Genomic DNA, 13,516 nt, shown 5'->3' with positions numbered 1-13,516 from the left:
TATATATTTCTTAATTAAGAGCGTCAACGTTAGCATCTTGATTTCTAAATTCTTGACTGAGTAACTAGATAGATCTCTTGTCTCTTACTCTCATTTATTGTTAGTGCTAAGAACTCTGGCCAATTATGATTTAATGAAAAGAGTGGCCAAAAATATTTATATAATATGCCAAGGTAAAAGGGTAAAATTGAGGAAATTAACAAAAATAAAACGTCTTAGCAAAACTTAAAAGAATATTAAAAATTAATTAAATATATTTAATGAAGCTTAATTATCTTAATTCTTATTTTAAGAAAATACATAAATAACTATAACACATCATGCATGCATCATGCATACAGATCATTAATCTTTTTTTAATATGACCAAAACGTTTAGGGACCGGGGAGCGTTACTTTCAATCAAAAGGTACATAAATATTACAATTATCTAATATGAAGTGTATATTATAAAGGTAGGCTGATAGCATCCTTCGGATCTTTCCCTCAAGGAGACGGCAATTCTCGGCATAAAATACGTTTACAATCAAACAAGAATAAGGGCGTTGTGGTCATAACAAGTGGTAATAACAAGCATAACACCACTCGGTCAAGCTGGCCATTTTTCACAGCGTTTGCACCTTATATACACACGAATGAAGCTCATTATTTTCTTAGCTTCTACATACCCATCTCAGCATTATAAGTGCTCTTTTGTACCAGGCAACAGATCAAGATAGACTCTTGCTAGTAGCTAGCTATCTATGGTATTTTGCTTTTGATCTCTTCATTGTGCTCACATTTATGCATGGCCTATATATATATATATATAATATATATATATTTATGTTCTTGCTTTAGGTTCATAACTTTCTTTCGTAATGACATAATTTGGCGTATATGTAGGAGAAACCAGAGCTGATTGTTGAAGGAAAGGTCGACTGGAAGGGAAGAGAAGCGTTGAAATACAAACATGGAGGAACCAGAACTTCGTTGCTCATACTCTGTACGTAAAAACTCAACTTGGTTTTGTATAAATAGAAAGATATATAGCTTGATGCATGGTTGTGTATATATAATATTATTGCCAGTTACAAGAAGATCATGCATCATCCATATTAATTGTTTTGTAGGCCCATGACTTAAATTTCGTGGTTAACGAATATTAATGTTTATGATGTTGTAGCCACGTTTGCTTTTGAGCACGTAGCAACCTTTGCACTGGCCGTGAACTTGGTGACATATTTTAATGGGGTGATGCACATGGAACTTGCCGAGGCTGCTAATCAGCTAACCAACTACATGGGCACTGCTTACATTCTCTCCAATCTGGCAGCTCTCCTTGCAGATACTTACATTGGCAGATTTAAAACTGTTGTCTTTGCTGGAAGCCTCGAGTTTTTGGTATGCTTAATTACAAAGCTTATATCCATCTTCATTGGTGTCAAATGTCTAAGCCGTATACATCTGTCAAAACTCCTCACTTCTCTTAAATGCAATGTGAAATCACTACTTGTCTCAAAAGTTTAAGACGATGAGAAATTTTATTATGTATTTTATATATTAACAATTTCCCTCACGTGTGAGCTAGACTTCCCCTCAATAGGTGGCTCAACACGTAAAATACTTAATTAAATGAGGTAGAGTGTAGAGTCAGGATTTGAACTCAAAACCTCTGCTCTGATACCATGTGAAATTATTACTTGTCCCAAAAGTTCAAATTAATAGAAAGATGTAGATTTTATTATTTCTTTTATATTTTAACATGCAATAAGAGAGCTTTTTTTAAAGGGAGAGGTTAGAGTGGGGGTAAGAATTTGTTAGTCTGTCCCATGCTCTATAATTTAAAGTCTATTTCAGACTGACCAAAAACAACAATGAACTGTAATTATAGAACTTACAGCAGTACTGGTTATGGCAATGGACTAAGAGTGACTGGCCATTTTTTCTATTCATATTTTGCTCTGTTCTCAAAAAATTTAAGTATGGTTTTTATCTGTTTCGCATGCTTGTTTATCAGGGACTAGCATTGTTAGCAGTACAAGCTCATTATCCCAAACTAAAGCCCCCAGTTTGCAACATCTTTGATCCAGCTTCTCGCTGTGAGAAAATTGATGGTGCCAATGCTGCCCTCCTCTTTATTGGTCTGTATATGCTTGCTGCTGGGTCTGCATCAGTCAAAGCTGCATTGCCATCACATGGAGCTGATCAATTTGATGAAAAAGACCCAAAAGAAGCAAGGCAGATGTCCAGCTTCTTCAATGGCCTTTTACTGGCCGTATGTGTTGGCGGTGCTATTAGCTTAACGTTAATTGTGTGGATCCAGGATAATAGAGGTTGGGACTGGGGCTTTGGGATCTCTTCCATCGCCTTGTTCTTGGCTGTGATTGTCTTCGCTTCGGGACTACCAATTTACAGGATACAAGTGATTCAAGGAAATAGCCCCATCACTGAAATTATACAGGTTAGCATAATTGGTTAAACCCCTTGTATCAATATCTTGGTTTATTTGTTCCCAAAGACAGGAGCACCTTTTGTTGTGCAGAATCTCTCTGCCTTTCAACTAAGACCAAGCTTAGTGCTTGCTCTTATTATCTATTAGTTCTTGATCAATGTTTCCTGACTATCCTGCTCATGGTTCTTTTTCTCAGGTCTATGTTGCAGCTATTCGCAACAGAAATCTTCACCTTCCTGAGGACCCCACAGATCTCTATGAGATTGAAAAGGACAAGGAAGCTGCTTTGGAAGCAGAATTCTTACCTCACAGAGACATTTTCAGGTTCTCTCCCAGCCTTGAACTAATTTACACATAGATTCATGACATGACAACATGTCTCTTTTTGGCTCTGGATCTCCAGAATTTGCACAATTCTCTTTTATATTCATCGCAAAGGAGAAGAGTTAGTTCATGCACCAATAGAAAGCTGCATGCTCTCCTATATATATTTGTTCCTCTTTGCTTTAACATTTCATGCTAAAATCCCATGCAGGTTTTTAGACAAAGCAGCCGTCCAACCAACATCTACAGAGCAGGATGGTAGACCTGAAGCTCCAAACCCATGGAAACTCTGCAGAGTGACTCAAGTGGAAAATGCCAAAGTAATACTAGGCATGATCCCAATTTTTTGTTGCACGATTATCATGACCCTTTGCCTGGCTCAGCTCCAAACGTTCTCGATCCAGCAAGGTCTCACTATGGACACTAGTTTCACCAAATCTTTCAACATCCCACCAGCCTCACTCCCCATCATCCCCGTCGTATTCATGATCGTCATAATCCCTGCCTACGACAGGATTTTCGTTCCCTTTGCACGCAAAATCACCGGCATCCCCACCGGCATCACCCACCTGCAACGTATAGGAGTTGGCCTAATTCTGTCATCCATCTCCATGGCCGTGGCTGGAATAATGGAAGTAAAGCGAAAAGACGTAGCAAGAGACAGTAATATGCTCGATGCAATCCCAGTGAAAGAGCCATTGCCCATTAGTACGTTTTGGCTATCGTTTCAATTCTTCATATTTGGGATTGCAGACCTTTTCACGTACGTGGGGCTCCTTGAGTTTTTCTATTCAGAGGCACCAAAAGGCCTGAAATCCATTTCAACTTGCTTCCTATGGAGCTCCATGGCTCTAGGGTATTTTCTCAGCACCATAGTGGTTAATATAGTGAACAGTGCAACAAAGGATATTACCAGAAGTGGAGGTTGGTTGGCAGGGAACAATATCAACAGAAACCATTTGAATCTCTTCTACTGGTTGCTTTCTATATTGAGCTTGATCAACTTCTCTATCTACTTAGTGGTAGCTAAGAGGTACAAGTACAGGCCTGATAGTCCTATGCATGCGGTCTCAAATGAAAACAAGAAATAGAACAAAAAGATAACTTAGCCTCAAGTGGTGATCATGATCTTATATATGTGACAATAAATGCAAATTATGAAGATCGTAAGCTTCGATCTATTTGATTTTCTTACTTTCTTTTTGCTTTGCTTGTATCTTTTTTTCTTCCTCTTTTTATTTTCTATAATAACTATAATGTAGAGGGTTTGAGATAACTGTTTATTAATGAAAAAGCTTTTTCGTTTCAAGTCATGTGTGTTGCCGTGCGGCCAATGCATCTACAAACTGGCCCATTAAGTTGTAGTTTACAATGATTACTATTATTTTTATCTAGAAAAAAGATTACCGGCCAGTTCGATGTGTAAGTTTGGTGCTATATATATATATATATATATATATATATATATATATATACCAAAACAGCGGAAATGAAGCAAGCCGAAGTCTGACTGAAGAAGAAGAGAATGAAGGAGAATGAAAGAATCAGAGTATATTGCACAATAATTAAATTATGCAAGCACAAATTAAAATGCGGTTAAATCGGCCATATGTATGTATGCAGATGCAAAATCAATTGTAATAAACATATAAGCTTTATTGAATTAACAAGCTTAAAGTAATTACAGGCACAAGGTAATGCAGATTTGCACTTACAAGATCAAGGTAAATAAGGAGAGGTTAGAAAGATAGAGAGGTGATCATTTTTCTCTCGAATGAACTCTGCCTTAGCTAAGGGGTGAGGTTCTCCTTTTATAACATAAGGAGTTCTTGTTTACAATTATTAAAGTTAAACAGTAAATCAATCCGTGAGTGAACAGTAAGGACTGTTTAAGTACGGGTCTCAGGGTGTCATGATTGTGTCTTTCCAGCTATCTCTGGGGCGGCTACTTTCGGCACAAAATGACAAAATAGCTTTCGGTCGTCTCTGTGTCTTCCAGCTGTTTTTGTAGGCGGCTGCTTAGGGTACAAGGCGACAGATATCTCAAAGGAGACGTTGTTGGTTTTCTTTGAACTCAAGTAGTAGTCAATCATCTTTTGGCTTTGGAATGCCTTTGGAGTCATGACCAAATAGGTTACTGTATGAAACCTCTGAAGAGGCTTCTGAATTCTCATCGTCTTCATAATTGTTACTCAGGGACTTAGACAATTGTTGCTCAAGCAATTTAATTAAATCTTTTTTATCAAGTCTGTTGAGGATGTTATCTTTGGCAGACTTAGAAGATTTCTTTGAGGATGAGCTGGTGGTTTTTCCTCTTGCTAAAGCAGTTGGTAAATTAGGGGCCCAAATCATCAAGGGATATTCAGGAATAGGTGAACCAGATTTAATTGCTGGAAATTCCTTCTTGTCTTGTAAATCAGGGGCGACTTGAGAGAAATCTTTAATCATCTGGTTGATTACTTTATCAGTATATCCGAACCTATCCCACCATTTTGTGAAGTAAGCTCGGTCAATTATATTAGCATTTTTCTCATAAGTCTATTTGAAGATCCACGGTAATTTATAGTTCTTGCAAAAATGGAGCTCATAAGGAAACATCTGTGAATGCCGGTTCAGTTTTGTACTAGCAACTTGTTGATAGAATGTAAAAGCTTTAGCGAGCTGCTCAGGAAGATTGTCTGGAATTAAACCAAATTGGTCCCACCATTAGAGAAACCAATAAGGGAAAGTTCCTTTGAATCTTGTATCAAAATTAATGAATCATGAATAGCTCATATCTGGAACCTGAAAAAACATAAAGCGTCTCCAGGCGGTTATATAATCAAAATAATTATAGCTCAGTGCAGAATCTGAGAGTCTTTTAGGAGTCCATGGGTTGGATGCCCAATCGACTTCTTTAATGACTCGAAGGATGTAAGCACTGTGATATATTAGTTTGGTGGAATCATTCTTATCATAAATGAGTTTTATGACAAGAGAGTTGGTGAGAATCAGGATACTGGAATAATACTGGAGATTTTTTTATGAATCTTCAGGTATCCAGTGAAAATTGGGGGGAAAATAGGAAGAGGCTATTTTGAACGGATCTGTTAAATTGGAACGGTTAGGTTCTATATGAAACAGATGGGTTATGAAAGGCTTCTTCATATATTCAGTTTTTCCTTTTGGGAGGAAAAACTGGGGCGTAATCAAAGTAGGACCTTTTGATGCCACTGCTTTCGCATATGGATCAAAAGATGTAGAAACCGTAGACGCAAACGTCGCCAGTTGCACAATTTTACCAAGAGGTGTAAACCTATTGGCAATATCCAGCGTTGTGGAAGGAGCACTGGGTACAAGGGTGGATCCAGACTCATTCTTGATGAGTTTTATACTGGGTATTGGAGGTGGGGGTTCACTCTCTATTTTTCTTTGCCTTTCTTCTTGCTCACGCTCATGGTTGGGTGTCTGCAAGAACTCTCTGGAGGGTACTCTGTTTTGAGAGAGTACCCTGTTTTTGCTTCACCAAAATAGAGGAAGTAATCTTCCTCACCGTGAGCCTCAAGCCATCCACCCAAGCCACCAGTCGCTGCCCCGTCGTCCCTCACGGCACACAGAAAGTGCCGCCCAGCACCTCTCACCACTCTCGCTCGGTAAGGTCACGCCATGTCACAGTTTCCTCTCCAATCTCTCTCACCATTTTTCGGACTCTCTCTCCCACCACTCAGTCTCTCTTGCTCATCACTCTCTATCTATCTCTCAGTGCTCCGACACCGTGTGCACCACCTGTGACATCCGCCCAGCCCTGCCGTTGCGTCCCTCCTTCCTCCTCGGTAAGCATGGCCATTGTTTCGTGTTTGTAAATCCCAGTCTTTGTTTTCAAACAGCCATGCAGGTTATGTTTTCTTTTTCTTTCCCAAAATGCCCTTGAATGGGTGCTTATTGAACATGTTTTTATAAACCTGTTGTGCGTAGAATTTGTTTGTAGTATAAGATTTTATATAGAAAATATTTTAGGAGTCTAGATTAATGAATTAATTATTTTTTTTACAACTAATTTTAGTAAGTAAATAGTAAGTATGAAATTTTTATGTTAACCCTTTAATAAACTAATTAGTCTATTTTTATTTGATGAAATCTTTGCCCTCATGCTTTAACCAGTTTTTTTATAATGAATCTTTAAATCATGTATTTTGTGGCATAGTTTGTGATACCCCGTATTTACGTGTATTTTGACTAAGTAATTATTGCATTTATTAAGATTATGGGCTTTCTTGTTTTAAATTTTTAGATGATTTACATTGTATTCTTTTAAGATTTTTAATTGTTAATTCAATGTGTTTTTTTGTTATTAATTATTGTTCATTATTTAAATTGCTCTTTATTTTAAATTAGTTTATTGTTGGATTTAATTATTTTATTTTTATTTAGTCACTATGTTTAAATTATTTTATTTAACTTGTTGTTTTGAAATTATTTTCGTTGGATCAATTTTGTGACCCAAGTTGTGAGGATTAGACCTCATTTCTTTCCTTCATTTATTCATTTTCCCTCTTTTTCTTTTCCTTCTTATCTTTCTTTTTCTCCTTCTTTTTCCCTTGCTTCTTCCTCTCGCACGCGACACCCCTCCCCTCTCTTTCCATCCATTTTCTCTTCAGCCCACAGCGTCATCGTGCACGGTCCATTGCCGTCACCGCCCCTCCCAACATCTTCCCCATTAGCCGGCGACCACCCCCCTCTATTTTTAGCTCCTCTCTCGCCACCATCAACCCCCACGCATAGCTCCAAACCGCGGCACCCTTTGTGCTCTAGCACCTTCATCGCGCCACCATTGGTCACCATATTTTCACCACAACACTGGTGGCCTCCCAGCTACCTAATCCACCCATCCTCAGTCCCGATCCGCCACCCTTGAAGCCCCTCTAACTTAATATCCAATTTGGGTATTTTGGCCTCCAACCGCCGCCCACGCCGCCACCCACGGCCAACTATCGCTACCATTAGTTTCACCAATACCTCTAAGCCCTTCCCTAGTAATCTCAAGTTTTCGTTTGTCTCTGTTCAAAATCTAGCATTTTGAGACCCACGACCATTGTCCAAAATACACTGTTTCGTTGTTGTGCTACCACTTTTAGCATCTCCGTGATCATTCGAAATGTATATTATAGCGTTGTAAGTATTTTTCTAAAGAACTTTTGAGATTTAAATGTATTTTTGCACTAACTCATATTTACTGTGAACTGGTTGATTGTGCCGAACTGAGTCTGAGAAGTGAGGGGGTTGGTTGGATTGGAGGATGGAGTTGTTGTGTGATTGGGTTATGTTGGGATTTGTTGGTTGTTGGATATTTGTGTCGTGTCGTGTCGTGTACATTGCATATTTGCACGCATATTCATATTTGTAAATGAAAACTAGATTTTCGTATAATTGCATACATGTTCATGTGTATATTTGAAAAAACTGGATTTTCATGTGAGAAATGATTTTGAGTATATTTGAAATGATTGGATTGATCGGTTTGAGAAAAAGGAAAAGAGACTGTAGAGATGGTGGTAGAGTCCCGCCTGTGATTCTCGTCTACGGTGCATGCGGTAGGGATGGTGGTAGAGTCCCGCCTACAGTGCACGCGGTAGGGATAGTGATATAGTCCCGCCTGTAATTTTCATCTGTGGTGCATGCGGTTGGGATGGTAGTAAGCAGGGACGATAGTGGAGTCTTGCCTGTGATTCCTGCCTACAGTGTCCGATAAATGATTATGTTGTCAGTTTATGATTTAATGGTTACGAGAACCATTTTCTCAGGTTGGTTTATGTTTGGGACATTTTCTGGAAAAATTGCAGATATTATTCATGGTGTGTTTTTGGTCAAATGGAATTTTTGGCTTGCATTGGAAAATAATCATTTTTTGGGAAAATGAGGGTTTTCGGTCACATTCATGTTTCGTCATGTGTACGCATATTTGTTAGATACATTAATGCATTTTTATCTCGTGGGTTGTTTATATTATTACTTACTTTATGGTATCACAGATTTTGATGTAGATGAGGAAGACGAGTCTGAGGATTCGGCTCCGCCGAATGAGTGATTTGGGATCACTTGCTCGTGTATTGGGATTTGTCTCCCACTTTTTAGCTATGTATTTGGTTTGTATTATATTTATATTGGATAATTCTATAACTTTTTTAAAGACAATTTATTTTGGATATCTATATTTAAAAATTCTAGTAATTAGTTAGCTAACTTTTAATTAATCGCTGCGATTTTTGTTGTGCACTTTTTGCATATTGCACACACTTGAGCACTTATTATTGGGATGCGTGACCCGTGGTTTCATCATCTCAACGTCACGATTTCCATTTTTTTGTACGTGAGAGTCGGGGCATCACATAGTTGAATTTATTACTATTATTATTATACAGTTTTAGAAAATGCCTTAAAATTTAATAGCTTAGTCAAAGCATTTTAAGTGGTTATTGATGGATTTGGAGAAGTGATGGTATTTTAAGGTTATAGGTTTTGAGGAATTAAAATTGGTTATTTTAGCATCTTAAGCTTAAATATTGAAAATACATATTCAATTGGACATTTACGGGAATTACGTGATCGATTGGAAATTTACGGGAATTACGTGATTATTTTATAGGTGATGATTAATATTTGTTCGGCATTGTTGAGGAAATTTTCGAAAGACTAAGAAGTCCAGGTAAGCAGAGTTCCTATACTAGACTTTGCATAAAAAAGAAAATGAACTGGGGTTGATTTATGAAAATGTGCATGATATATATTTTTTTGAAAAGAAATGTGAAAATAATTATTTTCTTTGCATTACTCATGAGATCCGTAAGAAAGATAAGAGTATTTTTGTCATTACTGATGTAGACATGAGCTAGTTTTTATGCATTCTATTTCTAATCTGGAAAATAGTGAATATGAGTTTGTTTTGAGGAAATAAAAATGTTCTGAAGCATGAGATCTAAAAGTTTTGCTGTGAATAAATGAAGATGTTTTGATTTTGTTTATTTCAAACATGTGAAATTATCTGAAACTGTTTAGTATTTGGCTTTTGATATGAAGTGGCATCTGAAAACCTTGGCATGAGATTTTAATTCTGTATTTTGATTAAGTCTGATTATGATGTTCTGTTCGATTTTCGGTTACAGCCTAGCCACGGGTAATAATAGTGGCATACGGCCTAACTACGGGTTATAATAGTGAATACGGGCCAACCACGGGTGATCATATTGGATACGGTCCAACCACGGGTGATCATATTGGATACGGTCCAACCACGGGTTATAATAGTAGATACGGCCCTTCCACGAGTTATAATAATGGTTACGACCCTTTCACGGGTTATAATAGTGGTTTATAACCATATCACAGGAGTTAAACATGGTATACAGTCCAACCACGAGTGATAATAGTGAATACGACCCTTCCACGGGTTATAATGATAGCTTATAACCCTACCACGAGGGTTAAACATGGTAGACGACCCAATCACGAGTTATAATAGAGGATACAGCCATTCCACGAGTTATAATGGTAGTTTATAATCCTACTACGGGAGTTAAACATGGTATCTGTTCCGATGTAATATTTTGATTGATGAAGATGAGGTATCAGATTTTGATATGCCAAATGGTTTTTGAATAAGAATGTTTTCTGAAAGTTTCGCTCTGATATTCTTTGTAACATGTTTGATTTTACATTCTAAAAGTAAATATTTCTGATTTTGCATTCTGAAAGTAAATATTTTTTTCTGCATTATGAATTCTGAAATTGTTCATATTTACATACTAGTATATGTTCTCTACTTACTGATTGTTGATAACTTACCCTCTTATCTCCATAATATTTTCAGATAATTTTGGATATTTCAGCTGAGAATCAAGATTATGAAGCATTGGGTGAGATGATTTAAGAATAGTGGATTAAGTATATAAAGTTTTTTATGAGTATTCACGATTTTTATTAAGAAATTTTATTGTGTTCTGGTGACTTGACATTTTGGAAAATTGATTATATCAAGGAAGTTAGTTTGAATCAAAATTTCTATATGATATTGAGAATTTGGAATCTATAATTATATTGTTGAAATGTGTTTAAATGATAGTTAATAACTCTCCGAACCTCCGGGAACGGGGCGTTACGCCATGGGTCAGGAGAGTGGTGTCAAGAGAGTAAGAGAGGGGTGTCAAGAAAAGGTGAGAAGAGAAGGGATGCTTAGACACGTAAAGGGTCAGGCCTCATCTCTGTTGATAAACACGCAAAGGAACCAGTCACATCATGGCCAGTAGGCACGTGCAATGAAGAGTGAGATAAAAGCAAGGGACAAGACGACGAATAGGGTCTCTCTCGATCAGATCTTCTTCTTCTTTAGCAACCTACCGAGGAAGACGTTCTCTCGAGGAAAAGAGCTCTAGCTTTCCTTGTACAATGAAAAATAAGAGGTCATGAGAGACTGTAAATAAGTATATCATAATGGATTTTCTCTCCTCAAACACATGTGGACGTAGGCAACATGCCAAATTCACGTAAATCTGTATGTCCCTTACTCTTACTTTCTCTGCACTTATTTTTCATTCACTGCCATGGAGGTACGCATTGCCACCGTACAATCGCACCAAAATACTGCCAAGGGCTCCAAACAATACCGATCAAGTCCTAATCGACTCAGTGGGCCGAGAATGACTTTTTCTCTCTTTCCAGCCTATTGTGCAATTTTTTCAGCATCAACATATATATACATGTGTATACCTGAGTTTATACGTACTGATACCACCACGCATGTCCATATATACTGCTAATTGTTTTTCCCAAGTTTTCAGTATCAAAGAAATTTCAAAAAATTCTGCACCAATTACGAAAGTTATGGCCATTGCAGAGGGGAATGGATTAAAAAGAAGTATATTTATATATTAATAGAAAATCAACATCTAACTTCAATTTAGTACTATATATAATATTCTTTAGCTAAATTAATTCAATCCAAAAAACAACTCTATATTAATACGTATTCCTACGCATGCATGATAATGATATATGCAGAACTATCTATGAATCGAGTCATACATGATTCAAATTAATATTTGCATCTTTTTGAATATATAGAACGACAAATTATATATAGGTGATTGCAAAGATTTCTCTTGAATCATCATGTATAGAATTAATATTATACATGTAAGGGGATTTTTCCCCATAGGAAAGGCCCATCAGGCCTTGGCCCAGAATCCGGCCCAAGTTTCCTTATCCAAGCAAGGAACAGAACGGGGAACAATCTAATCGACAAGACAGATCAGTCTGACACTCTGTGGCTGCCCTCGAAAACAGTATATGCACAGAACGCCCGGAAAACACAGAGGACCCTCAATTCATCGGCATCAGGTCATCTATAGCTCATATAAATTAGATCAGAAGTCAGGGGATCATACTGCATTAATACGCTACTGATTAAGTCACACGCCACATTTATGGAGCTAGCGTAGAGCCCAACCACATTAAAGAAGGTCTGACAACATACACAAAAGAAAGTACAGACTTTGTGGAAAAAAGACTATCTACACCCTCCCCAGACATAGTAGAAATAGGAAGCTCCAAGAATCAAAAAGGCTCTCTGATCCCTAGCCTCTCTTACTTATTTGCTACTTTCTAAAAATATTTATTAACTTTGGCATCAGAGGTTCCCCGGCCCCTAGGTGGCATTCTCAAAGTCGTAGTCTTTTCTACGTTGTGCAGGGACCTTTTTAAGACCTAAGTTGTTGGACTTTGGCTCAAAGGTGTGTGAAAACGACGTTAACAGTGGCGCCGTCTATGGGATCTTAATAAATCTTGTGTGTCCTTCGTACACCTGACACAACCCGTTCTAGGCAACTCAGAGGTTCGTTGAAGCAACTCGAGACATGAAAGTAGGCCAAATGAAGAACCAGGCATGCAGAAGCAAAAAAAATAACGACAAGAGAAGACCATGCATGAGCGAATGAAGCACGGAACATAGCGAAGGATATCGACGCTTTGCCTCCAACCCCTGATCGCGTGGAGGTTACAAGCGAAGTACGGAACGAACAGGAGCTCCGAAAGGCCGAACCAATTGGACTGCTGGAACTCATTATCCTCCACCCAAACTGACCAAAGGCTACAGTAATGATCAGCAACGAAATGACTCATGAGGCTCGAGACGCCATGCGACAACTCCTCGCCGAACATCTGGATGTGTTTGCATGGAATGATGGGGACATGCCCTGGATAGCGCCTGAAATCATACATCATAGTTTAAGTGTGGATCCAAAGGCCAAAGGGGTGCAGCAGAAGCGCCTAAGCTTCAGTGCAAAAAAGAACGCTGCCATAGTCGAAGAGGTGGACCGACTACTGAAGGCAGGGTTCATTCGAGAAGTTCACTACCCGAAGTGGTTGTTGAAAGTGGTGCTAGTAAATACAGCAAGCGACAAATAGAGAATGGGCATCAACTTCACTGACCTGAACAAAGCTTAATCGAAAGATAGGTTCTCGCTCCCTCGCATTGACCTCATCGTCGACTCAACGGTGGGTCATCGCATGCTCAGCTTTATGGACCCCTACTCGGGGTATAACCAAATCAGTATGAAGCCCGAGGACAAGGAGAAGACATCGTTCATCACAGACCGAGGTCTGTACTGCTATAAAGCGATGCCCTTCAGTCTCAAAAATGCGGGGGCCACCTACAAGCGATTGGTTAACCGTATGTTCAAAGATCAAATAGGAAGAAATATGCAAGTCCATGTGGACGCCCTGTTGGTCA

General features: G+C 38.3%; 1 pseudogene; it reads left to right on the top strand.

The window, feature by feature from the left end:
• The first annotated feature begins 878 nt into the window (after window positions 1–878).
• Window positions 879–3,848, top strand: LOC121267092 (annotated as a pseudogene).
• The last annotated feature ends 9,668 nt before the right edge of the window (window positions 3,849–13,516 follow it).

This window comes from Juglans microcarpa x Juglans regia, chromosome 5S, assembly GCF_004785595.1.
Source record: "Juglans microcarpa x Juglans regia isolate MS1-56 chromosome 5S, Jm3101_v1.0, whole genome shotgun sequence".
Lineage (NCBI taxonomy): Eukaryota > Viridiplantae > Streptophyta > Magnoliopsida > Fagales > Juglandaceae > Juglans > Juglans microcarpa x Juglans regia.
Note: the sequence above shows the minus strand (reverse complement) of the source record. Positions and strands in the feature narration are given on the sequence as shown.